The sequence below is a fragment of the Bos grunniens genome, chromosome 16, assembly GCF_055505025.1.
Source record: "Bos grunniens cultivar Pamir isolate PY7600 chromosome 16, Bosgru_T2T1.0, whole genome shotgun sequence".
Taxonomy (NCBI): Eukaryota; Metazoa; Chordata; class Mammalia; order Artiodactyla; family Bovidae; genus Bos; species Bos grunniens.
In genome coordinates, this window is record NC_141180.1 from 54,604,329 (window position 1) to 54,631,833 (window position 27,505).

Sequence of the window (27,505 nt, forward strand, 5' to 3'; positions counted from 1 at the left end):
ATACATATAACATTTCACTTATTATCTCTCCTTATGAAAGAATCCTTGAAGAGTTAAAAAAGACATTTCTATTTGAGAGATTTTGGATTTAATAATGAATGTTGACCACCTTGTATGCCAGTAGGTGGCATATTCTCAGATGTTCATCACACACTCCTAGGGGAATCATAGTCATACCAGACATTCTCCAAACCTATAGCTACAGATTCCCTCATCTCTCTCACAACAGGAAGCCACATACCTCTCTCCAATCCGAGCTGCTTCTTACTTACATCTTTTTTCTTTTAATTTGGACATCAATACCTTCTTCAGCTAGAAATATCATATCACCTCTTCAGTTACAAAATTTACTGCTCATGTTCCACCATGCTGGAAGACAATGATTCTCCCCGTATGGGATGAAGACCCCTGGGAGTTCCTCATATCCTTCACAGGGTTTTTCACGGCCTCCCTCTTCCAACCCCATACCTCTTTAAGGCTGGGTTTCGTCCATAATATTATATACTTCAACCAAACAGCAGACTGCAATAGACTGACTGCAGAAGCAAGTATGAGAAGCCTGCTGTCTCCTATTAAACCACACATCAAAGAGACTAACAAAAATGTGAAACAGTGCTAATCACCTCACTACAGTTTTTTTTTTTCATTTTGGAAATTATTTTTCATAACTTATGTTAACATGTAAAGGGCTTACAGTCATTATTTTAAAAGAGTTAAATTAAAAAATTTAAATTTCTCAGTTTTAATTCCAATGTGGTACATATCAGATATAACACATAAAATATTAATACCTCTGGATCCTTAATAATTTTGAAAGTGTAAAAAGGTTGTGAGATCAAAAGGTTTGATAACCATTACAATAATACTGAGAGGATACTTAAATATTTGCTTAGTAAATGAGTAATTTCCTACCTGTGTACTCTCTCCTAATCTGAAATCTACCACCAGGCTGTACCATACTTTGAGGAGACAAAACAAAATGAAACATCTATTTTTGGTTTTTCTACTTCAATCTATTATTCTTCCAGTAGTTAGACCTCTGTTTTAGATTTTCTTTGTGATCTAAAATTTCCTTTCTTATTCTTTCCTCTCTTATTTATATGTCTCAGTAATATATATGTATTCATTCTTTAAAAAATATTTATTTAACTCCTGGTATTGCCATGAATGAGACCAACAGGGTCCCAAACTTCATGGAACTCACATTCCAGAATGCACTTTGTATCAATCTGCTTACAGAAAAGATGCATATGTTCTAAATTTCATGTGGTTTGTACATGTCCTCGTTGATGACTCTAAGCCCCTTAAAAATATTATACTCAAGGAGATGAAACAACCCCAGAGATTGTAAGCACTGGAAACAGTCTTAGAGAAGACATATCCCAATTCCATCCCAGTCCTATTTTCAGAGATGAGCCTCTGTTTGCCTTTGGTCATTCAGGGTCTTAGGAACAGAGCTGTAGAGAGAATTCATGTTTCCTGATCCCCACTTTGCTGTTCTTAGTCTTGTGTGTGTCAGTCTGTAATACCAAGGGGGGAAAATGACATAGGGATAATCATAAAGTATTCATCTGTCATATATGAAAATCAGTAGTATTTCTGTGGGGAGATACGGAATTTAGAGTTTCTAGTAAGAAGAGCATAAGAGACCTTATTGCTTCACAAATAAATATGAGACCAAATATTTGTGAATATTCTTTAGCATTACTAAAGAAATCAACTCTAAAATGTATTCTTTTAAAATATATATACAATAAAGAGAATTCCCTTTACAAGCTAAAAACTGACACACAGGGACCTATCTTAATTGTGCTCACATCTCCAGAGTCTAGTATAATGCAGGGTCCCTTGTAGATGTCAGATCAGAGTTTTTTGTTTTTTTTTTTCCAGAGTTTTCTGAATTAATGAGTTAGTTAATTAATGAATCTTTTATTAATGAAAATTAATGAATCTTTTATTACTTTTCTCAGGTTCGACAGATGTGAAATCAGTAGTCAATGGACAGCAAGAAAATGAAGACATAAATATCAACACAAGTAAATTTAGTTCTATTTTCTATTTGTTTATCTACCTGTTAAACACATACATAGACACAAACGCACCCTCTGTAACTTAAACACATTCATATCTGCGAATCCTAAACTTTACTACTAAGCTTTACTACCCACTTTACTACATTTTGCAAGTTTTCGTTTGTGTCTCTGAATCCTATAATAGAGGCCCTTTTATTCAATGCTGCAAGAATCATTAATTTGGTGGCTAATCAGAAAGGTTAAAGTAAAATCTTCTTTAAAAGTGCCACAGACATTTCTTACATATCTAATTATGCTCAGTAATGTCTGACTCTTTGTGACCCCATGAACTGTAGCCCATCTGGCTTCTCTGACCATGGAATTCCCCAGGTAAGAATACTGGAGTGGGTAGCCATTTCCTTCTCCAGGGTATCTTCCCAACCCAGGGATGGAACCCAGGTCTCTTGCATTGCAGCCAGATTCTTTACTGTCTGAGCCACCAGGGAAACCCCAATGCATACACAGATGCCAAGGGAAATCTACCAAGGGAAAACCCCCACAGTCTTCTCAAATATAATTATATACTGATGTTTTTAAAAATAGGTTTTACTGAGATATAGTTCACATTTGTTGTTGGTTGCTAAGTCATGCCGATGCCTTGCAACCCCATGGGTTGCAGCACAACAGGCTCCTCTGTCCTCTACTATCTCCTGGACTTTGCTCAAATTCATGTCTGTTGGGTCAGTGATGCTATCTAACCATCTCATCCTCTGCTGTCCTCTTCTCCTTTTGCCTTCAATCTTTCCCAGCATCAAAGTCTTTGCCAAAGAGTTAGCTTTTCCCACCAGGTGGCCAAATTATTGGAGCTTCAGCTTCAGCTTCAGCATCAGTCTTTCCAATGAATATTCAGGGTTGATTTCCTGTAGGATTGACTGCCTTGATCTCCTAGATGTCCAAGGGATTCTCAAGAGTATTCTCCAGCACCACAATTTGAAAGCATCAATTCTTTGGCGCTCAGCCTTCTTTATGGTCCAACTCTTACATACATGACTACTGAAAAAACCACAGCTTTGACTATATAGACCTTTGTAGGCAAATGATGTCTCTGCTTTTTAATATATTCTCTAGGTTTGATACAGTTTTCCTTCTAAGGATAATTATTCCATTTAAAGCCTACAAGTTAATGGGTCTTAGTGCTTCCACAGAGTTGTGTGACCATCACCACAACCACACACTGCTTTTTAAAGAACATGCTATCTTAACTCCAATGATGAAGCTATTAATGAGCTTTGCAAGAAGATTTATTTTTACAGAGAGGGAGACAATGACCAAAGAAGCCAGTCACTTAACTTGTACACAAAACCTTAATTTGTCACTCTCACTTTTCAAGTTACACATCCTCAAAACTACCTCTTGAATTTCCACAAGAAATTAACAGATTTTTCTGTCTTTAGACTTAAGGTGATCCCCAGAGCCATAGCTCTGGGCTGGATCATACCCAGAAGTTGCAAAAAAAAAAAAAAAAGATGTTTTATTATATACATTTTGGGTTGTTACAAATATAAATATTCTTTTCCCTCCTATTCACCCCCATTAACTTTTTTTAAACTGAGAAATTCATGGATCTACAACTAGTTTATTCCCAAGGGACTTTCTGTCAACTATGTATTCATCACATTCTTTCTGCTTGAGGAAAAACTTCATTTTATGTTAAAGTTGAGACAATAAGTAGAGATTGTTGACATCAGTTGAGAAAGAAAAATTGAGGTTACCGCAAAGATACCTTCTGGGAAAACATTAGATCCCTTTGAAGTTTTTATACTAATGGACATGACAAACAGATGTTTGAAACACCAAAACCACAACTGCAGGTAAAACATGAAACCTGTTTGATTTACGGTTTAAGGTGTTGCCATCTTGAATTCTGCCCTACAGTCTCTTACCAGAACATAGCTGTTTAAGAAGGCAGGCAAGGGAATCCAACATACACTTTCATGATTAAAACTGGTCTTTCTTCATTTGTACCATCTTTCTGATTTGCTACTTTTAATAGCTATCTAATAAAATCTGCAGAATGATTTTTTTCCCTCCTAACCTCAGTCTTGTGTTGCTAAATAACAACTGGTAAAAACAAAAAGAGAGAAACCATGTTTTTCCAGGGTTCATTCACCTTTTAATAGCATCTGGTCAAAACCCATGCCAAAAAAACAAATAAAAAATAATAATCTTAGGTGGAAACATCTGCTTGTTCTTTGGTTAGGGTTGTAGACATTTTCTGTTCTGCTGAGAAAAAGCCCCAAGGTGGATGACATTTGCAGGCTCCACGACACAACTTCTGCAGGCTGTATTGTAAATAAGCTTGGGTTGTGCACAATCCCCAGATGACCAGCTGGAGTGTCATTCTCTCTCCCACTCAAGAAAATATTTCTGTATGTGACTGGGTAACAGTGACATGATTGTAGAGCTAAATTCAACTCTTCTTTCAAAAAAAGAAATAAAGCATTTGCAAACTCAGTACTCATGCTAAGTAATTAATTGCCTCTGGCACTTCACATTTGAGATCTGTAATAGCAGTTGAGAACCTTGGCTCCAGCTCAGATGACCAGTGAATTGTGGTATGTGCACATATATTGGTCAAGGGACCAACTAACAAGAGTGTAGAGTTCTCAGAAGAAGGGAGGGTGGGGGGTACAAAGAAGGGTAATCATGACAATGGGGGTTGGGGGAAATACAGAAGGAAGATCTTTTAAAAAGGTCATTAAAAAAAGTATGGGAGGGAAGAAGTTAATAGGAAACAGGAAGGAATGTAGAAAAGCTACAAATGGTCTGTTTCTTGGTTTCCCTCACTGTTCCTCTTTCTTTTGATAAATTTTGGGAAAAGAATGGCAGATTGTAGGGTGAGGGAAATGGGACTGCTAAAACATGAAAACATTCCACCCATCTAGAGAGCTCAATTGTTGAGGTAACTGCAGAATTAATGCAACAACTTAGAAAGGGACAGTATCAAGTTTCACAAATTCCAAATAGCTCTTCCTAGCATTCAGGAAAACCAAAGCTGTGGAAAAAAAGAGTTCTGTATATTTCTGAACAACTAAAATGCTGTGAAGGAAATACATTTTCCACTTTATGGTAGTAACCAAATTTAAATTAAAAAATGCTCAAAGTAGCATATTTTAGTCTCAGTAGTTCCATATTTTAGTCCCACAGGATTGTGCCACATTGCCTTTTTGTAAAAGGGGTATTCTGCAATTAATAACTTCAGTTCAATGCTGGCATGTTACGGAGAAAGTATCTGAAAATAAAGAATCCACACTTTGATAAGCATTCTTTAAAAGATTTCCAACACAAACAAAACCAGTTTTCATCACTAAGTATTTCCATGAATCATCACTGGCACGCTTGGGGTCTAACGTGAAGATGAAACAGATACCCTGTAGACAAGCTAAGCTTGGCCTTTAATTCATCTTCATGCACCAGAGCTAAATGTTTATGGTCTGTGTCGAGTGATTTGAAAGATAACAATAACCGCAACTACTTGCATAACCCATGTCCTGACTGCTCAAGAGATGTTGACTCAAAAGTACTGGTCACTTTGACATCTCAAACTGCTGTAACTGACCAGAGTCCCACTACCATAAAAAATATAAACTAGGAGAGGGGCTTCCCTGGCAGTCCAGTGGTTAAGACTCTGCTCCCAAAGCAGGCAGTTCGAGTTTGATCCCTCCTCAGTTCAGTTCATTTGCTCAGTCGTGTCTGACTCTTTGCGACCCCATGAATCGCAGCACGCCAGGCCTCCCTGTCCATCACCATCTCCTGGATTAAAATCCCACATGCCTTGGGGCCAAAAAAAACAAAACATAAAACAAAAGCAATATTGTAACCAATTCAATAAAAACCTTAAAAATGGTCTACATAAAAAAATCTTAAAAAAAATAAACGAGGAGAGCAAGGAAAAGTTTGGATGTGGACTAATATTTAGAGAGCATGTAATAAATAGACATCTCTTTATAAATGTTAAAAAAGAAATTGAGCAGAAATTAAATATTTGAGTATGAGGCAACTGTCTTTAAGAAAACAGGTGAACTTAGTAATCAAAAAATGTGAGTTAAAACAGATAAATAACTCGGTCCTAGTGGATAGTACAGGGGACTACATTCAATGTCTTGTAATAACCTATAATGGAAAAGAATCTGAAAAAGAATATATATGCCTGTATTAAAAAATGTGAGTTAAAGTCTAAACCAATGAAACTCATTAGTTGAACTTGAACAAGTCCTTTAATTTCTCAGTATTTGTGAGAAATGAATAATACAAAGAATGGACTCTGTGAGTAATAGTTTTCTGTTACTACTACTACCATTACTGTTAATACCACTACCAGCACCACCACATTACTAGTAGCTCGTCCGGAAATGGCATTTACGCATCAGTAAGGAAGTAATGCAGAAGACTAAAGTGTACTGTGCTTTTGTTCATAAGCATAGTGAACCTTTATGATTTACTTTACAAGATTCAAACGGCACTTGCTACTGGCTGAATATAATAAAAATAAATGGTATCATACCTGCAAGCCTAATTAGAACAAGAAATTGTTAGAACTGTAGGAAACTCTAAAAGTCTTCCCTCTAATCTTTGTTTTCATATAACAAAGGAGAAAAAGGTACAAGGTTACAGAGAAAGTCAACGAAGAGCCAGGTCTAGAATGTGAATTTTCTGCCTTGATCCTGTACTTTTGGCCACAACCTGGAAAAGAGTACACTGATGGAGGTTATGAGATACTGCTTGTGAACCAAAATGGAAAGCAGGGCGGAACAAGATCTTATTTAAGAGCAAATGGTACGTGTTCATAAGCGTGCATTTGCAAGGATGTTCACTGAGGTATGGTTTACAGTAAGGAAAAAAGTGAGAGCAACCTAAAGGCCCATTTATTAATAGAAGGATGCTTAATTAATGGTAGTGCATCTATACTGTGGAACACTGCACAGAACAAATTCTCAGAGGTACACTTACACAGGTGTATACTGATACAGAAAGGGCGCCAAGACAAAGTGAGAGAGTTCAATATAATTTCATATGGCGTTTTTGAGAAAAACTATATAAAATATGTAAATGTAAAAATTCAGAAGGGAACATGGCAAATCAATATCCTTGTTTACCATGAGAGAAGGAATCAAGAGTGAGTTTTACTTTATATTTTTGAATCCTTCATGAGAACGTATTCATATATTCGTTGTACAGTTACAAAGAAATGGGAGAGGACTTTACAGAGAGAAATTGCATACTTACTCATTTAGGTACACATGACTGAAATATTTTATTTGAAAATTTCTCTCATTGACATAGACTTTAGGAAGGATGAAAACATCCCAGCTAACTATATACTAGATGAAAATAGCTAACACTATACACAGATCATAAATTATCAAAGAACTTAAAACAAAATACATTTAATACAAAATCTACAGTTAATTTTGTTCAATTCAAATATTAACTGCACAGTTTAAATGACACCACGTAATCTGATCTTCACTGGAATCACCTGGGTAGCTTATTTAAAAAAGCGATTTCCAGGGTCCTCAGGGATCTGGTTCAGTAGGTCTTGGAATAGAGCCTACACAGTCAGAACTTGAACCACTGCTTAGGACAATCTGCCAGGAAAATGTGACTTTCAGACAAGAAGCAATTAGAGAATAGTACAAGAAAATAATAAAAACTTAAAGGTATAGTACAAAATATTGAGTAGGGGAGATAATACTGGAACAGAGTATTCCACAAAGAACAGCAACTGAACTCGACATGAGTAGAATTTGAACTAGGTCTTCAAGGATAGTTAGATTTCAGACAGATAAATAGGAGGCACAGTTTCCTTGGAAACAAACAGTACTAAGTCCTGTGCCAGACACCTTCCCGTAGCAGCGTGAGCAACGGCAACAGGACTTAATGAGGGAATAGTGCAGAGCGCTACTGGACCAGATTGGGAGCTAGTGTAGTGTTCTAGGTGTACAGTGTGGGGCGAAAAAGAAATAACGAAGAGTTTTATCTTCCTTTAATGATTCAGAAAGCCTCTAAGAATCTTATACATACATAATCAAAATATGAGGATCTATTGTCATAAATACATTATTATGTAATATATAATAAAGATTGGGATTGACATATACACACTACTATATATAAAATGGATAGCTAATAAGAATCTACTCTATAACACAGGGAATTCTACTCAATGCTCTAATGACCTAAATGGGAACAGAATCTAAAAAAGAGTGGATATTATGGGCTTCCCTGGTGGCTCAGACGGTAAAGAATCCGCCTGCAATGCGGGAGACCTGTGTTAGATCTCAGCTAGGAAGATCCCCTGGAGAAGGGCATGGCAACCCACTCCAGAATTCTTGCCTGGGGAATCCCCACGGACAGGGGAGCCTGGTGGGCTACAGTCCGTGGGGTTGCAAAGAGTCGGACACAACTGAGTGACTAAGCACACACACATACACACACATATTTATGTATAACTGATTCACTTTTCTGTACAGCAGAAACCAATACAACATTGTAAATCAACTATATGTCAATAAAATTAATTAAAAGTAAATAAAAATTGGAAAAACAAAACATAAATTATTATATAATTGTTATTAATTACATATTTATTATCTATGTTATTAATATAAAATATATAGATGTAGTTAATATGTAATTATATATTCAATAATATTAAAAAATATATATTACACGAAGAAAACTCTGGTGAACTTTTGGATAAATTTATATCTTCTATGTATAACACACTTTCATACTCTCAGTTATTTAGAACCCAGTTCTCCTGCATTGCAGGTAGTTTCTTTCCCATCTGAGCCACCAGGGAAGCCCATTAATATTTATTCAATATACATAACGATGAACTTTAAGTACAATGAGAAGTGCCTAAAACTTCACTTATCTCTACATGAGGAATTAAAAGTTGCTGCAGTACCTACTGAAATGAAGCTAGAGATAATCTGAATTACAACACAAAGGGGTTGTCCAAAAGGTTAGTCTGGAAGTTGAGGGCATAGTTCTTTACGTATATTTGAGAAGTTTCCATTAAGCCTGATTCAACAAATACATTTTTTTACTTTCATCAAGGTAAGTTACACAAACATTTCACCACTTTCAAAATTTTATGGATCTTGGCTTCCCTGGTAGCTCAGATGGTAAAGAATTCACCTGCAATGCAGGAGACCTTTGTTTGATCCCTGAGTGGGAAGATCCCCTGGAGAAGGGAATGGCTACCCACTCCAGTATTCTGGCATGGAGAATTCCATTGGCAGAGGAGCCTGGCATGCTACAGTCCATGGGGTAGCAAAGAGTCAAACACAGCTGAGTGACTTTCACTTTCACTATCTGTAAAAAAGTAAAAATGTTTGGCATTTTTATTACAAAGTATACAAATAAGAGTTTGTATGTTAATTAAAACCTCAGTGAGGTCTATTTGCATTCCTGAAAATAAGTTATCTATTAATATTTTATTAATAGGACAAGACCTTCATCAATTAGACTGGAGATCAAAAGTATAAACATAATCATAATCCAAAAACTTGCCAATTATTTTCTCCAATATTGCTGGTTTTCAATTTTTAGTATAACACATCTGCATTTTGTTCAGTGTAAGAACTAAAGATCTTACACTGAGCAAAAGGTATTCAAACTCCACGTTAGAAGATTATTAATCTTTCTTAAATTCATTTCCCATATATTCTGAATTATTTTGGCCCCCACAAAATTATTCAGTACCAAACAAGTTTGAGTTTGGAAGGTTAAAAGTCACACCTGCTATCAAAAACTTTGCGGGGAGGGTGGGGAAGTTAAAAAAATAATAAAAATCCACTGTATCAAAATGAATTCCAACGGTGTAACCAATACCTTGCAGCTGTTGTGATATCTTCATTTTACTGGCCAGGAGGATAGACTATTCCCTCAACTACTATAGAAATTCTTTAGTTATGCTTTTCAGAACAACATATAGTGAAATTGATTTTTCTTCCTTAACTAAATTTTCTCATATTTATCCTTTAACTTAAAAAGTTACATTTATATAACTCAACGGTCTAGAAGCTTTACTAAAAGAGATCAAAGCAAAACTCCAACACAGTTTTTATAAAAATAATACTGGCAGGAAAAGAGTCTTGTTAGACAAAGTCAAGGTTAAAAAAAAAAAAAATCAACTATGCTTAAAAGAATTAGACTGAGAAGAAACGATAATTTTTGAAGAAAAATGAGGAAACCCCCAGGATGATGGGACCATGTGTCCTCAGGCTGTGCTGAGGGCCTCTTTCCACTCTGGTGTGAGGGTGATCAGGTGCTGTATTCAGTTCATAATGGTGCAGATTCTGTCTGCAACCCCAAAACCTATCATACCAAAAACCATTAAACCAGGTTGAGGAACTTATTCTAAGAATAATGTATTAACAAGACCACAGCGAGAAGTAAGAAGACCTGTTACTAACTTGGGGGATTAATCTTGAGCTTTAACTTCTCTGGCTTCAATTTCCTCATCTTTGAAAGAGAGTTGGATTAAGTTATTTCTAAGGTCCTTTCCTGCTGTGAAATTCTATTGTATGCTCATGTGGAATTTCAGAGAATCCAAGTTATCACCTAAGTATTTCAATACTCTACCATGCCAAAAGTTGGGAAGCCAGGTTACCCTCATCAAAATTCCCATGTTGAAATACTTCATGTGAATAATCAATTAAAAAACAACACCCCTCCCCATAACATAGGTAAGAATGAACTTAGGTTTTAAAATGATTGCTGGCTCCTTATGTGAATAGCTCGAGAGACTGGCTTTCTAAATAGCTAGATAAATAGTTTAAGGAAAAAAGGGAGTAGGTAGGAGGATGGGGCAGGGTGCTCCGGGTTAATGAACATGAAGACTGATGAACTGTGATGCCAGTAACACATTTTTGCTAGTATGTGTCAAAGGAAGAAGAAAACACTGTAGGGAATCATGCCAGGTTATCGAAGATGCTGGTGGTTAAGAAGTGGTGAGGAACCACCTAGTTCACCAGCCTAATACATTTTACCAGAAGAACACGCATGACAAAGTGCTCAAGTTAAAAGAGCTATTCTGAGGAGACATATCTTCTGCTTTAATGTTAGCTTTGTTTTCCGATTATGAAACAAACACACACTTTTTCAAAAAATTCTGAAAAATGCAGAAAATTATGAAGGGACAAAAATCAGCCATATTCTTACTATACCAATCTAACCTCTGTAATTCTTTTTGATCTATTTCCTTTCAGTATTTTTTCCTTTGTGCCTAAATATACACCTTAACTATGCACACATTTAGGATCATACTAGATACATGAAGTGTTACCACTTTTGATTATGAGTCTTCCCCATGTATCAATAATTAAAACCTTCTAAAAACAGGAAAAACATGAGTTTAGTAGCTGTATAATGTTTCATTCCCCAAATTCATTTAACATATGCATATAGCTGTAATCACATTAACATATTATTTTATGTCTCTTTTGCTTATATTAATATATATCTTTCCTACTTATTTATGAAAGAGTATAAAAGCTCTGAAACATCAAAATTTTCCTAGTTTGTGATACATTTTTTAACACGATTTTTGACATGCGTTCTAAAAATTTCAATGGCTGTGTTTTCCTTTGTAATTTGGGTGACTACTTTTATAATTAAAGAATTATGCTTAATCCAGATGTCAGTTTTTTCCAATTCTACTTACTGATAATCTAGGCCAGGCCTATTATTTTGTGATGCTTCAATTATCATTTTCTACAGGGTCTCACTTCAAGGGGAAAAGTAGAGTCCAAAAATTCATTTTTATAAAGTATATGGCATTTGAAACTGAGAATAATAAGCTGAGCATGGTACACCTGTTCAGCTGGGAGACAGATGTCCACGGTCTGGCTGGAGCGCCCAAATCCACCCCAGCACACGGTCTGGCGCCATCTAGTAACGGTTGTTCTCTTGGGTTACTTATCAGTGGGGACACATGTGGAGCTTGGCTCAGCCTTCCAGGACTATCATAGTGGTAATGGAAATCTCCTGGTTAGTTGGCACCCATTTTGTTAGCTAGATGCGGAGAAACTGGGCTGAGAGAGAAACACAAATACAGAGCTCTTTCACTTCCTGAAAGAGGGTTCCCTATGATCAGATGATAAGAATTTGGGTCTGGCCCTGTTTGAGAATAGGGGTTAGGTGGAAGCCAGGAGCCCACTGAGTTTCTAAGGAGTTTTAAAGTTTTACACATACTAGGGTCTATTTGGTCCAATTATTTCCATAGAATCACAATGTTTTAGTTACTCTGGCTTCAAGACAGCCGAAGTCCCAGGATGGAATATATTTAGGAAATCCTAATTTCCTTTGAAGAATTAATAGATTCATAGTATTATTCTTGCGTTGGTAATTTGAAAACAATTTCAGTTAGTGAAAGATTGAAAGAGATTTTTAAATGGGTCCCCAACCAAATATAGGAAACTTAACCCTTCGATGACATACACATGCTAAATGATAGTCTAGAACAAAGATTCTAAAGGAAATTACAGCTCATTTGGAAAAACTTCATAACAAGACAACTGCATGAACCTCAAGGGCAGTATTACAGCAAGTTTCCCCTATGCTTTCCTTGTGCACAGGTATTTCTTGCAAAGTAAACTCACATTCAATTTTAAGTCAACTGAGCACAGTAAGTTTTCCCAGAACCTGACTTATGTCATAGGTTGAAGTATTTTGGAGGAAAAGGCTTACGTATGTAGAATCCAAGGGCTCTCTCTTGTCATAAATGTTAAAAACACCCTTTCTTTTCCTTCTTCCTGGCCCTAAATCTGTCTCTTCCACATGGAAAACAAATCTTTTTATAATCTTGGCTTACCTCTATCATGAAATGTTTGGCAGAAGGCTGGGAAAGATGCTTTATTACCTTCCCTAAGGAAGACTGTCCAAGGACAGCCCTTGATTTTCTCAGCATTATTAAATCATTCATTTTGTTATCTTTTCTCCACCCGAGAAATTCCAGTCTGCTAAGCACTTTTGAGCAGTAAAAAGTAAAAATGCAATTTCTACTTTCAAATACCAAAATAGGAAGATGGAAGGCTGACAGAAGATGCAAGTGGGGAAGCAAATAAGGCAAGGTGTGTGCAAGAATGTGAGCATGTCACAAAAGACTCCATTTTTCAGATTCTGAAATAAAAATGTAGCTCATAGATTCAAAATAGATAACCAAAAAGGACCTAGTGTATAGTACAGGGAACTCTGCTCAATACTCTGTAATAACCTACACAGGAAAAGAATTTTAGAAAGAATAGATATGTGTATAAGTATAATTGAATCACTTTGCTGTATACCTGAAACTAACATAACATGGTTAATACTCCAATATAAAATAAAATTTAAAAATAAAATAAAAGTATGTAAAAGTTCAAAAATGCAGCTTAACTTTACTATCTTCAAATCAAGAGGAAAAAACATACATATTTAAACAGCAAGGTGGCAGCTCAGAGTGGAGCTTGGTTTATTAAGAAACTCTGCTGGGAGGAGGTGAGTATGGTAGCTGTTATTAAGCCTTCCTCCTAACCTCCAACCTCTCTCCCAATGCATAATCGGGAATATAAAATTTAAGAGAATGTTATCTCTGCTTCCAAGGGTATATATGGACTGGCCAAGAATGTGAAAGGATATTTTAGAATTAAAGAGGAGAGATTCCTAAATCCCTTATGTCATTCTTTTAAACCCTTCCTATTTTACCAACTCTTTGATACGAGACACAAAGTTTAAGTGTTCAATATGATGGATTTTACATCCATGGAACCACCACTCAGATCAAGACATAGAACATTTCCCAGAAACCCAAAAGGCTTGCATGTGCCCCTTCCAATCAATAATCACAACCAGAAGTAGCCAACATGCAGGCTTGTATGACCACAGATAAGTTTTGCCTAAAGTATCCCTTTTCAAGATAGCCAAAGACAAAAGTTTAAGTTGAACCTTAGATAGCTAAGATTCAGGTTAGCTCAAGTTTGGGGAAACATATAAAAAGGAAGTTCCAATAACATTTTAAATGGGTAACTCCTGGATGAGTCATAAGTCAACTTCTTTTTGAAAGTTTTAGAAATATCTGTCCCAATGACTTATAAGGTACAGACCTTAGATTACCTATAAACGGCCTTTGATGAGCAACAGAATTTCACTGATCTACAGCAAACTAGTCCTAAAATCCCTATTGCTCTGCTTCTTCCAAAGTTCAAGATCTTTCCTGAGTCAACAATATCTGCTGCTGCTGCTAAGTCACTTCAGTCGTGTCCGACTCTTAGCGACCCCATGGACTGCAGCCTACCAGGCTCCTCTGTCCATGGGATTTTCCAGGCAAGAGTACTGGAGTGGGGTGCCATTGCCTTCTCCCCAACAATATCTACAGTAAATGGCTACGCTTACTTAGGGTGCAAGTGCTTCAACTGAAGGAGTATACAGTACTCATCCTCTGACACTTTGGCAGGATATTTAAATAAAGATGTCCTACATGCTACTGTGAACTATGGGAATATCCATTACAGTGAGAACTCAGACAGGAAATGGGGATCTGAAATTTTTAACAGCTGAGAGTGGATGAAAAAAAAAAAAACAGTGAGCAAGATATTATGGAAATGACAGTCATGTGAAAGAGTGGAAAAGGAGTCTCCATCAACAGTGAGAGAGGTCAGGATGGTCACAGCACATTAGATAAGAAGGAAAAGCATACAGTGATAGAGTGCAAAAAAGAGGACAGCTGAAGAAGCGATGGTAAATGGGAATTACATGCCACTGAAGGAAGGAGGAGAAGAAATGAATTTGTCAAAAGAGGTCACTGACCCCAGGACCGCCAGGAAAGGAGTGATGGCATAAATTAGACTGCAAAGCATTAAAAAGGAAAGAGGTAATACAAACTAAAAGCATTAAATATACTAATATTTAAAACAAACCAATAGTCAACATTTATAGAACCTTGCTACGTGCCAAACACTGTCCTGAACACTTGACATATATTGAAGTGGAAGTGGCTCAGCTGTGTCCGACTCTCTGTGGCCCCATGGACTGTAGTGTGCCAGATTCCTCTGTCCATGGAGTTCTCCAGGCCAGAATACTGGAGTGGGTAGCAGTTCCCTTCTCCAGGGGATCTTTCCAACCCAGGGATTGAATCCAGGTCTCCTGCGTTGCATGCAGATTCTTTACTGTCTGAGCCGCCAGGGAAGCCCTGACATATATTGAAAGATTTTTTAATTCTTAAAACAATCCTAGGCAGTAGAGTTTATAGATGAGGAAGTGAAGCACAGAAAGGTTAAATAAGTTGCCCAAGCTCACACAGTAAGTGTTAGAGGCAGGATTCAGACCCAGGCAATTGACTACAAGGTTCCCCCTTTTAATCTTAAAGGTGCACTCCACAGAAGTTTCCACTCTTTTCATAATATAGTGGTCGGTAATGCTGCCTACGGATCAGGGGTGGAGAGAGTCAACTATGGTTTGAGTAAATGACAGATAGAAGAGCACATGGAAAATGCTGCTGGAGAAAGTATATTTAGGAGTTAGCAGTAAGGACCGAGTTATACCAGACTACATGAAATCATAATAAGGAAGGTCTACAGTTTCCATCTTGTTATAGCGAGCATTGTTTGGCAGTCTGGGAGCCAGAGCAAAGGCATCCAAAATCCTGAGGATGATAGCATGGAGTGTGACATTTAGACTAGAAAATATGATTTAGGCACAAAGAAAATGTTATACCTAAAATGTGGAAAATCTATTTCTTACTACTAGCCTGTCCAAGTACCTGCTGTGTCCCCCTGTGAGCGTATGCTCAATCGCTCAGTCGTGTCTGACTCTTTGCGATCCCATGGACTGTAGCCCACCAGGCTTCTCTGTCCAGGGAATTTTCCAGTCAAGAATACTGGAGTGGGTTGCCATTTCTTCCTCCAGGGAATATTCCTGACCCAGGGATCAAACACACATCTCCTGTATCTCCCTCATTGGCAGGCAGATTCCTTTACCACTGCACCATCTGGGTGTCCCCCTATGAGTGGACCTGTAACAAACAGATGGGAGAAATCACGCGGGATTCTTCCTTGGGGTCTGCACAAGGTACTGCTGTGAATACGTCCTTTCTGTGATCTAAAAAGGACTTGGAAAGCCCGGGGCAAGTCATCTGTGCTTCTCATGACTGTGATCTATGATCTGTGCCGTCTTAGCTCTGTGGTTTCAAGGATGAATCTGCACAGTGCTTACTATATAGCTCAGCTCAGTTCAGTTCAGTCACTCAGTCGTGTCTGACTGTTTGCAACCCCATGGACTGCAGCACGCCAAGCTTCCCTGCCCATCACCAATTCCCAGAGCTTGCCCACACTCATGTCCATTGAGTCGGTGATGCCATCCAACTATGTAGCTAGCACTCAGTAACTGTTTCTTGAAATACTGCTAAAAAAAATCAGTAAAAACAAAAACAAAATTCTCTCTTACATTTGAGCAGCACATAGATGTGACTAAGAAGACAGGCTTCCCAATCAGACAGACCAGGACTCAATTCCAGGCTCTACTGCTTATCACTAACTATTGAACTGATCTTTTAAACACTATTTAATTTTTTCTAACCATAGTTTCTTCATCTATAAAATGGAAATGACAATAATAGCTCTGAATTCCTTGGGTCGTTTTCAGGATTAAATCAGAGAGTATGTGTAAAATATAGCACCGCGTCTGGTGTATAGTTAAGGGTTCAGTAAAATCATTAATACTGTTACTGTAAATTTAATTGAGACTTTATACTATTAATGTCCATGTTTCTTCGCCAAATACAGGTACAACACATGACCAGATCAGTTCCAATTCACAATTTAAAAAAAATTCTTTACATTCAGAGACTATTATTATTTTGGAATCTTTTAGAATGTGTAATAATAATAAAACTTACTATTAAAAATTCTTTGAAAGATTGTTTTATAAAATTACACAAAAGAGACACTCATGTGATAGCAGAATAAGAATTAAATGTAGTCTAAATTGCAATGTTGATAGAGAACTAAATATTCTTAATTGCTTACAGGACCAGTCAGATATAGTCAAGTACTCCAGTAATATAGAAACAATTTACAGGTAATTATATTTCCATGCAAAGCCTACATCTGTAGGTGAGAAAAGGAGATACACCTCTTCAAAATGTTCTTCGTCTCTTTCCATTTTGAAACTGTGATGAAACACGTATAATGTTCGGCTTAGGTGTACTCTATAAATTTTACAGACTTTATTCAGTGATGAATCGTTTTTCTTTTAAATCACGGTTTTTAAACAGAACACCTGAGATTAGTTATTTTATTTTATTTATTTATTTATTTTTATTTGCTATTATTTTCTCCCATTCTGAAGGCTGTCTTTTCACCTTGCTAATAGTTTCCTTTGATGTGCAGAAGCTTTTAAGTTTAATTAGGTCCCATTTGTTTATTTTTGCTTTTATTTCCAATATTCTGGGAGGTGGGTCATAGAGGATCCTGCTGAGATGTATGTCAGAGAGTGTTTTGCCTATGTTCTCCTCTAGGAGTTTTATAGTTTCTGGTCTTACGTTGAGATCTTTAATCCATTTTGAGTTTATTTTTGTATATGGTGTTAGAAAGTGTTCTAGTTTCATTCTTTTACAAGTGGTTGACCAGATTTCCCAGCACCACTTGTTAAAGAGATTGTCTTTTCTCCATTGTATATTCTTGCCTCCTTTGTCAAAGATAAGGTGTCCATATGTGCGTGGATTTATCTCTGGGCTTTCTATTTTGTTCCATTGATCTATATTTCTGTCTTTGTGCCAGTGCCATACTGTCTTGATAACTGTGGCTTTGTAGTAGAGCCTGAAGTCAGGTAGGTAGTTATTTTAAATAATGAAAAAAAAATTAATTTCTGCACTATGAGATACTAAAATCAGACTTACACCCATGTAGAATTTCTCTCTCAAGATATATCTAGACCCCTGACTATGACCATTCTTACCTTCAATAATAAATGTCTACACTTTGAATATAAAAATGTATGTTCTTTTGATAACTGACAGGAACATGCCAGCCAAAGGCAGAAGAAATGTCCATGGATTATAGGCAATCCTACAGCTGAATTTCCTTTGCCATCTTTCACCTCCTTCTATTGCTTAAGCCATCAGCGGCTATTGATTAGCTAAGAAAAACTCACCTCCAATTTAGCTGTTAAATAATTTTCAATTTTCTCCCTAGAGACATTAGGAATACCTCAGAGATGTGATAAAAGATTGCTGTGAACAATGATAAAAATGTGCATTTCCACATATTTATAAATCCACATGCTAACTTTACTAAACTTGCTGGCAAAGACAACTATCTGATATTTAAGGAAGTTAGTCCAATGGGAAAACTGACAGGCGAAACTGCCCACTCACTGGATCTACTAGACGTCACTTCAATTAGTGATTGAGACTGGCAGCCCACAAAGGCATTTCTGTGTGATGTTCCATAAGAAAAATATGCTTTGTACATAATGTACAATATTCCCTGTCTGTCCCACTCAGACTCAAAACCCTATAAAGCTGGAACGAATCAGACTTTCATGTAACAGCTTGAGTTCCAATTTAAGTTAAAAAGAAATTTTTCTCTTATTAGTAGAGCCTGGCCCTAATAAGCAAGAAAGAAATGATGTTGTTTTTTCCCCAGTTATTGCAATAAATAAGAAAAGAACTGTGTTATACGGATCTGGGTGAGAACAGGGAGGGGGGTAATTTCCTCTTATATAATTAAATAATTATTTCTTCTTAAAAAGGTGGAGTTCTAGGCCTGGCAGATCAGTCGTCAAAGGGCAGCTATTCTGCCGTTCATTCAAAGAAGAGGGAAGCAGAGCATGGGAAATTCATTTTCAGACACATTTCGCCCTTGCCACTTTCAAATACATTTGTCCCTGTAGTACTGGAGGCCAGAATTTCACATGGTTCTGGTCCTATGCAATGCACACCCCAAGAGGAATCTAAGAATGATTTTAAAAGAAATAGTTTAAAACAATGAGCATTCTGAAAAAGACAACTGGTTAATTAAAAATTTTTTTTAACAGTTGAAAAGTATCTTTGCTTAAAAGAAACATTCTTCCTCAGCCCATGAACTTAAATTTGCATAGTTTAGCTGGAGTTATAAACTGAACAGCTCCATGTGTTACATTTTAAAGTTATACTAAATTATAAAGCACTTGCCCTTAAACTCAAGCCTTTCCATGCCAGACTTGCTATAAGCCCCGAAACAAAACATGCTAAATGAGACTATAGTATATACTTTTCTTAATAAGATGTGAATAATAATCACTAATAGCAGATCCAAGAAAAGCTCATAAGAAAGCCAGAAAAATCTTATTAAATTTAACTAACTTAAGAGGTTGGAATGCTGGAATGAAGTTTAAAATCCTCAAGCCAAAATACTCACCAGATACTAATGCTGCTTACTCAGAATTCTGAGCTTTGGGAAATGGAGGTCACGGGTAAGAAGGTTAAAAAAAAATTAATACAATTTGGAGCTCAAGGTAGGGTTTAATTCTGCATTAGAGGGAGACCTTTTAACAATCAAATAATACATTTAAATAAATCTCTCCTGGGGACTGCTTTACAATGAAGTAGTTTCAGTTTCTGGTAGCCAATAAGAGTGGCCAATGACAGAGAGCTAAAAACAAAGACCCAGAATATTTAGTGTTGACCAGGACCAAAAAAATTATCTGAGTCTAGTTCTCAACTACATATTAATATAAATAGAAATGGAGATGCAATCATTGATCAGATTTCTGTTTAAGCTTCTAAAGTGCAGGGGGAAAAATCTGATACAGTAATCTCATTCACTGAGATTTGTCACCTTCTTCCTGACCAGGGCTAGAAGATTCCTCCTCCCTGAGCTACCCTTCCTTCCCCCACAAAACACACTCCATCCCTTTAAAGGGACTTTCAATGTCAGGCCAAGGAGTTTGGGGAAACCATGGAAGATTTCTGAGCAGAGTGGTGACATAATGAAAGCAGTGTTTCAGGCAGAGGGAGGTGGGCAGATTCAAGTGACCACAGGCACAGAACGAGGGTCTGAAGGAATGAATGTGTTAACTGTCCATCCTTGCTTCTCAGTAGACACACAAAATAGTGTTTAGAAACAGTAAATTGCTCACATTCCTGTAGAAAGCATCATGCTTGAATCTCAAGCTATTTGATAACCATCAGAGCCCTGTACCATTCAAATGGAGAAAATAAACTGATTTAACTAAACCAACAACTTAGCAAATTCACAGAGATTAAGGCATCAAATCTGGCCCTGTATCCTCTCATTTTATTCTAAGTCATAAAATACATATGGACCAAAAAAAGTCCAAACTATTATTTAGGAATTTATGTTTCATCCATCAGTTCTATGATCTGCTGATTGCTTATAAACTCACTTTTACTAGATTTGCAAATATCCGGAAGGTGGCTAGAGCTGAGCAAACAGAAAGGTTATTCTGGGCTGATGCTGACTCTCCCTGGGCACAGAGTCTCCCGGCCCCGCCCTGTCTTTCTCAAAAGGGCTCTAGAATCATTTATGAAAGAGGCTTAGGAGCCACTGTGGGAGTGAACTGGGTCTCTACCTTTCCTTTCTTTTTTAAAAAATTAATTTATTTTTTTATTGAAGGGATAATTGCTTTACAGAATTTTGTTGTTTTCTGTTGAACCTCAACATGAACCAGCCACAAGTGTACATATATCCCTTCCTTTTTGAACTTCCCTCCCATCTCTCTCCCCCTCCCACCCCTCTAGATTGATACAGAGCCCCTGTTTGAGTTTCCTTAGCCATATAGCAAATTCCTGCTGGCTATCTATTTAGGGTCTTTCCTCATAGCTCAGTCAGTAAAGAATATGCCTGCAATGCAGGAGACTCAGGTTCGATTCCTGGGTTGGGAAGATCCTCTGGAGAAGGAAATGGCTACCCACTCTAGTATTCTTGCCTGGAGAATCCCATGGACAGAGAAGCCTGGTAGGCTACAGTCCACGGGATAGCAAGAGTTGGAGACAACTTAGTGACTAAACCATTTATTTCACATATGGTAATGTAAGTTTCCATGTTACTCTTTCCATACATCTGACCTTCTCCTCCCCTCTCCCCATGTCTATAAGTCTATTCTCTATGTCTGTTTCTCCATTGTTGCCCTGTAAATAAATTCTTCAGTAGCATTTTTCTAGATTCCATATATCTGTTAGAATACGATATTTATCTTTCTCTTTCTGACTTACTTCACTCAGTGTAATAGGTTTTAGGTTCATCCACCTCATTAGAACTGACTCAAAGGGACTCCTTTCTCAGGCTGAGTAATATTCCATCGTGTATATGTACCACAACTTCTTTATCCATTCATCAGTCAATGGACATCTTGGTTGCTTCCATGTTCTAGCTATTGTAAATAGTGATGCAAGGAACAGTAGGATACATGTGTCTCTTTCAATTTTGGTTTCCTCAGGGTATATCCCTAGGAGTGGGATTGCTGGGTCATATGGTGGTTTTATTCCTAGTTTTTAAGGAATCTCCATACCATCTTCCATAGTGGCTGTATCAATTTACATTCCCACCAACAGTGCAAGAGCACTCCCTTTCTCCACACCCTCTCCAGCATTTATTGTTTGTAGACTTTTTGATAATGGCCATTCTGACTGGTGTGAGGTGATAGCTCACTGTAGTTTTGATTTGCATTTCTCTAATGATGAGAACTTCCTTGGTGGCTCAGAGGATAAAGCGTCTGCCTGCAATGCAGGAGACCTGGGTTCGATCCCTGGATTGGGAAGATCCCTTGGAGAAGGAAATGGCAACCCACTCCAGTATTCTTGTGTGGAGAATCCCATGGACAGAGGAGCCTGGCAGGCTATAGTCCACGGGGTCGCAAAGAGTCAGACACGACTGAGCGACTTCACACTCACACTCACACTCACACAATGATGAGAAAGGTTGAGCATCTTTTCATGTGTTTGCTAGCCATCTGTATGTCTTCTTTGGAGAAATGCCTGTTTAGGGCTTTCCCCCACTTTTTGATTGGGTTGTTTGTTTTTCTAGTATTGAGTTGTATGAGCTGCTTATATATTTTGGAAATTAATCCTTTGTTAGTTGTTTCATTTGCTACTATTTTCTCCCATTCTGAGGGTTGTCTTTTCACCTTGTTTATAGTTTCCTTTGCTGTGCAAAAGCTTTTAAGTTTAATCAGGTCCCACTTGTTTACTTTTCTTTTCATTTCTATTACTCTAGGAGGTGGGTCATAGAGGATCTTGCTTTGATTTATGTCATTGAGCGTTCTGCCTGTTTTCCTCTAAGAGTTTTATGGTTTCTGGTCTTACATTTAGGTCTTTAATCCTTTTGAGTTTATCTTTGAGTATGGTGTTAGGAAGGGTTCTAATTTCATTCTTTCACATGTGACTGTCCAGTTTTCCCAGCACCACTTAGTGAAGAGGCTGCCTTTGCCCCCTTGTATATTCTTGCCTCCTTTGTCAAAAATAAGGTACCCTTGGGAGCATGGGTTTATTTCTGGCTTTCTATCTTGTTCCATTGGTCTATACTTCTGTTTTTGTGCCAGTACCATACTGTCTTGATGACTGTAGCTTTGTAGTATAATCTGAAGTCAGGAAGGTTGATTCCTCCAGCTCTCTTCTTCTTTCTCAAGACTGCTTTGGCTATTTGGGGTCTTTTGTGTTACCATATGAATTGTGAAATTTTTTGTTCTAGTTCTGTGAAAAATGCCATTGGTAATTTGATAGGGATTGCATTAAATCTGCAGATTGCATTTGGTAGTATAGTCATTTTTACAATATTGATTCTTCCTACCCAGGAACATGGAATATCTCTCCAACTGTTTATGTCATCTTTGATTTCTTTCATTAGTGTCTTAAATAGAAGTAGATGAAGAAGATCTATATACATTAAAGATTAACTGCAGGGGAAAAGAACAGTAGGAAAAGCAAACAAAGGAATAAATGCAGAAAAAATAATAATAGGTTTAAAAAATTAAAATTAAAAAAAGAGAAAAGAAGAAAAAAAAAGGAAAACTCAACAGAACTGACAAGCCCAATGTAGAGGCAGAGGTTTATAACAGCACTAAAAAATGTGGCTGAGAAAAAAAAGAAAGAAAAAAACAAGACTCAAAAGCTTAATTAGATTTTATAGTGCCAATAACATCGACAACTACAACAGAGTGGTTAAAAAAAGGAAAAACAGAAAAAAAAAATCCAAAAGAATCTACAGAACAAGTCAAAACATAAGAATAATAAATGTTTTTCTTGAGTCACTGCTGTCAAGAGCCCCTTCCCTTGCTGGGAGTTACAGGCCACCTCTCCTCCCTAGGATGCCCTCCAACACCGTGCTGATCTCTGGACCTGCTGTGGGGGCCGCTCAGATTCTAATCTGGTCCCACTCCTGTGTGTTCTTGCCTCCAATGTCCACAGCTATCAGAACTAGTGCGTTTTCTTTTGTGGGAGCACTCAATGGCCTTTTATATATTCCATAGAGTCTGCCTAGTTGATTGTGTGGATTTAACCTGCAGCTCGTACAGCTGGTGGGAGGGTTTTGGGTCTTCTTCCTTAGCCACGCTCCCCCTGGGTTTCAACTGTGGTTTTATTTCCACCTCTGCATGTGGGTCGTCCACTGGGGTTTACTCCTGAGGCTGCCCTGGAGGACTTGGGTTTGCCCCTGTGAGGGCCAGGTGTGGAGGCGGTGCAGCTGCTTGGGTCCCAGGGGTTCTGGCAGCACCAGGTACTCAGGGGGTTGGTGGCTGGGGCAGCAGGAAATACAGTGCTCTAGAAGGGTATGGTGACCAGTACTGGCCAATACACTCCAGTATGCTTGCCTGGAGAACCCCCTTCTCTGACAGAGAAGCCAGGCAGGCCACAGTCTCTAGGGTTGCAGAGTTGGACATGACTGAAGTGATCCTGCACGCAGAGAGGCAAGATTTTTTTTGCCTGCGGCAGCTCTGCCCCAGTGAGAGTTGAGTGTGAAGGTGGTGCAGCTGCTTGGCTTGTGGGGATCCTTGCAGTGCCAAGTGTGCAGGGACATGGACTGCCTCCGCCCCAGGAGTTATGACCCTATCAGAGTCTTTTTTCTAGCCTCTTGTAGCGGCAAACAGAAGGCCTCTTTGGCTAGTCTTTCTCAGTAGCTCTGACTATTCAGGCACTTAGGGGTTCTTAGGGTCCTTCTCCATTGTTTGGCAACTCAGGCACATAGAGGGATCCCCCTGGCTGGGGTCCTTCTCTGTAGATCTGTGGTGCATCAGGCACTTAAAGGGGTCCCCTGGGTAGGGTCCTGCTCTGTAGTTCAGTGAGTCAGGCCTTCGATGGGCCAGCCTACCTTGTTGAGCTTCAGATGTGGGGAAAGAGAGGCTATGGTGATGACTCTACCCCCTACATGTGACTCAGCAGTATTGCCTTGTTTCCATGGCTGCCTGGCTTTCCTCCACAGGCATTTCCCACCACAATCTCCTCCCTCACATCCTCTCGATCTGTCTCTCTGCAGTCAGCAGCAGCCCTCGCCCTGGGATTGCTCCACAATCCCTAAACTCCAGCTCCCAGTTGCTGCACCTTCCAGGGGACCTGCATCCCTGTCCTGGGTATGTTTGGCTGCGGCAAGGACTGTCTGAATCTCATTCCATTTAGGCTGCCACAGATCAGCTGTTTCACTGTCAGCCTTAAATGTTTCATCTCTGACTCAGACAATTGCCCTGATGTGGGGATAGGACCCCTGCCTCAGTTCCCCACCAGCCGAGGACAGGTCAAGTCCTACTAACACTCCTGTTTCCCCCCCTAGTTCCTTTGTCTACCAAGCTTTGTGTGGTGCTATATACTCTTTCCACTGGTCAGGTTCTCCTGTCTGCTCTCAGCTGGTGCTCTGCATGCATTTCTGTGTCTGAAGGTGCTTTCCTGATGTGTCCGTGGAGAGAGATGTACTCCACGTCCACCTACTCCTCCACCATCTTGTTCTACCTTTCCTTTCTTACTTCTTCATGAATGAGGCTGTAATCTTTTTTTTTTAAGTTAGAAACCAATGCACTGAGCGGGGATTTAAAGGACCAGAGGTGATATCCCCCCAAAGAGACTTGACAATTGATAAAATAGGGTCTTTAAGGGAACAAAACGTTTTAAACCTTTGCCACTGTGTGGGAAATACCTTATTCCAGGAGACCAATGTGTCTGATTTTCATTATCAAAGTTAAACATCATAAAATCAAGCTCCGCATAAGAAGGACTTGCTTGGTGTTCAATTATTTATTCGTTTCACTCAACAATTTCCAAGTCTTTGCTAAATGCTAGGCATCTTGGTAGCTGGTACCCAAAATCAGTACTAAAGAAATAGTTCAACAAGCGAGCCTAAGGAAATACCAGTGCATCAAAGGTATCGAATTATAGACATCACTGCACATAAAGTACTCAGATACTTCCCAAGTCCTTTATGTTGACTCCACAACATTCAGAATCCACTGTTTCAGGGGAGCAGTCTTTGACAAACTATAGCCTATTGTTATCCAAAGGTCAAATGAAATAAGCCCAATGGTCACAATGTGCCACCCCCTCTGGGCTCTTCCCCAGACAGAGGACGCTGCTTGCCAGGCTGCCCTCACACTTGCTCCCACTCTCATCTCCTCCCAGCCTCCTTCCCCACATTTGGGGCAACTGGTCTCCTGTCTTATTTTTGAAAGACTCCATCTCCCAAGGCTGCTTATCTCAGCTGTCTTATGACTCCGCCTTCCTCTTTGGGACTCACATAACCCTCTGAACTCTGATTCTGGTTTTCAGAGACTGTGGTTTTTGTTGCTGCTGTTGCTGTTTAGTCAGTCAGTTGTGTCTGACTCTTTGAGACCCTATGGACTGTAGCCTGCCAGGCATGAGATTTTCCAGGCAAAAATACTGGAGTGGGTTGCCACTTCCTCCTCCAGGGGATCTTCCTGACCCAGGGATCGAACCCCACTCTCTGCGTCTCCTGCATAGCAGGCGGATTCTTTACTGCTAAACCACTGGGGAAGCCAGTGGTTTATTTTTGCCCCAATCTCTCTATTAAATAATAAACGGCTTGATGGCAGTGACCAATCTGGCTTTGTGAGGTTTTTAAAAAATTTAAGCTTTATCAACTTTTCACAATTAAAAAAAAAGATGCCCTGAGAATTGGGGGCAGGGGGGAGACAGTAATAAGTCATTCAATAAAAATTTGAGTTCCAAATATGTCCCAGACTAGGCTGCATTTCAAACTCTAAAATGCTAAGCAGCTAGCTCTCTGGTTTTTGTTTTTTAAGATACAATTTTGTAGAATAAATTTTGCTGAAAAGACCACAACATAGTATAGCAATGAAAATTTTCCTACAAATGTTAAGTTCTTTCCTTTTTCAGATGTTTTCTACGTCTTTCTTTTTAAGATTTCCTTACTTATTTTTGGTTGTGGTCGGTCTTCCTTGTCACACGCAGGCTTTCTCTAGTTTCAGTGAATGGGGACGACTCTTCACTGTGTGTGTGAGCCTTCCATTGCAGTGGCTTCTCTTGTGGTGGAGCTTGGGCTCTAGGCATGAGAGCTTCAGCAGCTGCAGTGCCTGGGCTCAGTAGTTGAGGATCGTGGGTTCTACAGCACTGGCTCAGAGTTGTGACACATAGACTTAATTGCTCTGTGGCATGCAGTATCTTCCCGGGCCAGGGATCAAACCAGTGTCCCCTGCATTGCAAGGTGGACTCCCACCCACTGGACCACCAGGGAAGCCCTAGAAAGTCTCTTAAATTACACCTAACAATCCACTTAAGTTTGGAAAGAAGATTCAGTAGTACAGTTGGTTCTTTCCTGCAATTAGAGATATAACTGGTTCATAACAATATCTTTTATGTTTTGCTATTTGCTAAATATTTTACCTTTTTAAACTTTTTTTAATGAAAAAGAAAAAACTGAACCATTCCTCTTTTTCTTCAGTCTCTAGAATCTGCTAAACAAGTAGGAACACTATAGACAGGGGGCAATTGGAGAATTCATTTGCTTCATTCCAAAATGTTATATTAATTAATTTTAAGAAATAAAGAGGGTATTGTTGCCTGACATTTATTATTAAAGTAAAAGATGACCAAGGCTCATATTTTGAAATGTATTACAGACTGTGCAATGCATTCCATGAGGCATAGCACACTCTAAAATCGGTTCATTTATAGTATATAGACGTCTCTAAAAGACGTCCTACTAATAAAATAGGCCTTTACTCAATTTGACTGCCAAACTGACTTACTTTGGCAAGCAAGCTTGGAACATTTTAAATTTTACAAACATTATCCTGTTTTAAAAAGTTAATTTTGACTACTTTGAGGAATGTAAAAATAAACCTTGGTTTCAGTGAAATCAAGATTAAATTCTACCAGACTTCTAAAATTAACTGTCATAATCAGATTATACAATTAGTATAAGGTATAAAGGCTCTGAGTCTTGGGGTTGGAGAGGCCCATTTATTCTCAACAACTCCCCTTTCCT

General features: G+C 38.4%; 1 protein-coding gene across 17 annotated transcripts in view; it reads right to left on the reverse strand.

Moving 5' to 3' along the window:
* The window catches only part of DISP1 (dispatched RND transporter family member 1), a 224,916-nt gene that overhangs the window by 23,298 nt on the left and 174,113 nt on the right, over positions 1-27,505 (reverse strand). The window lies entirely within an intron of this gene.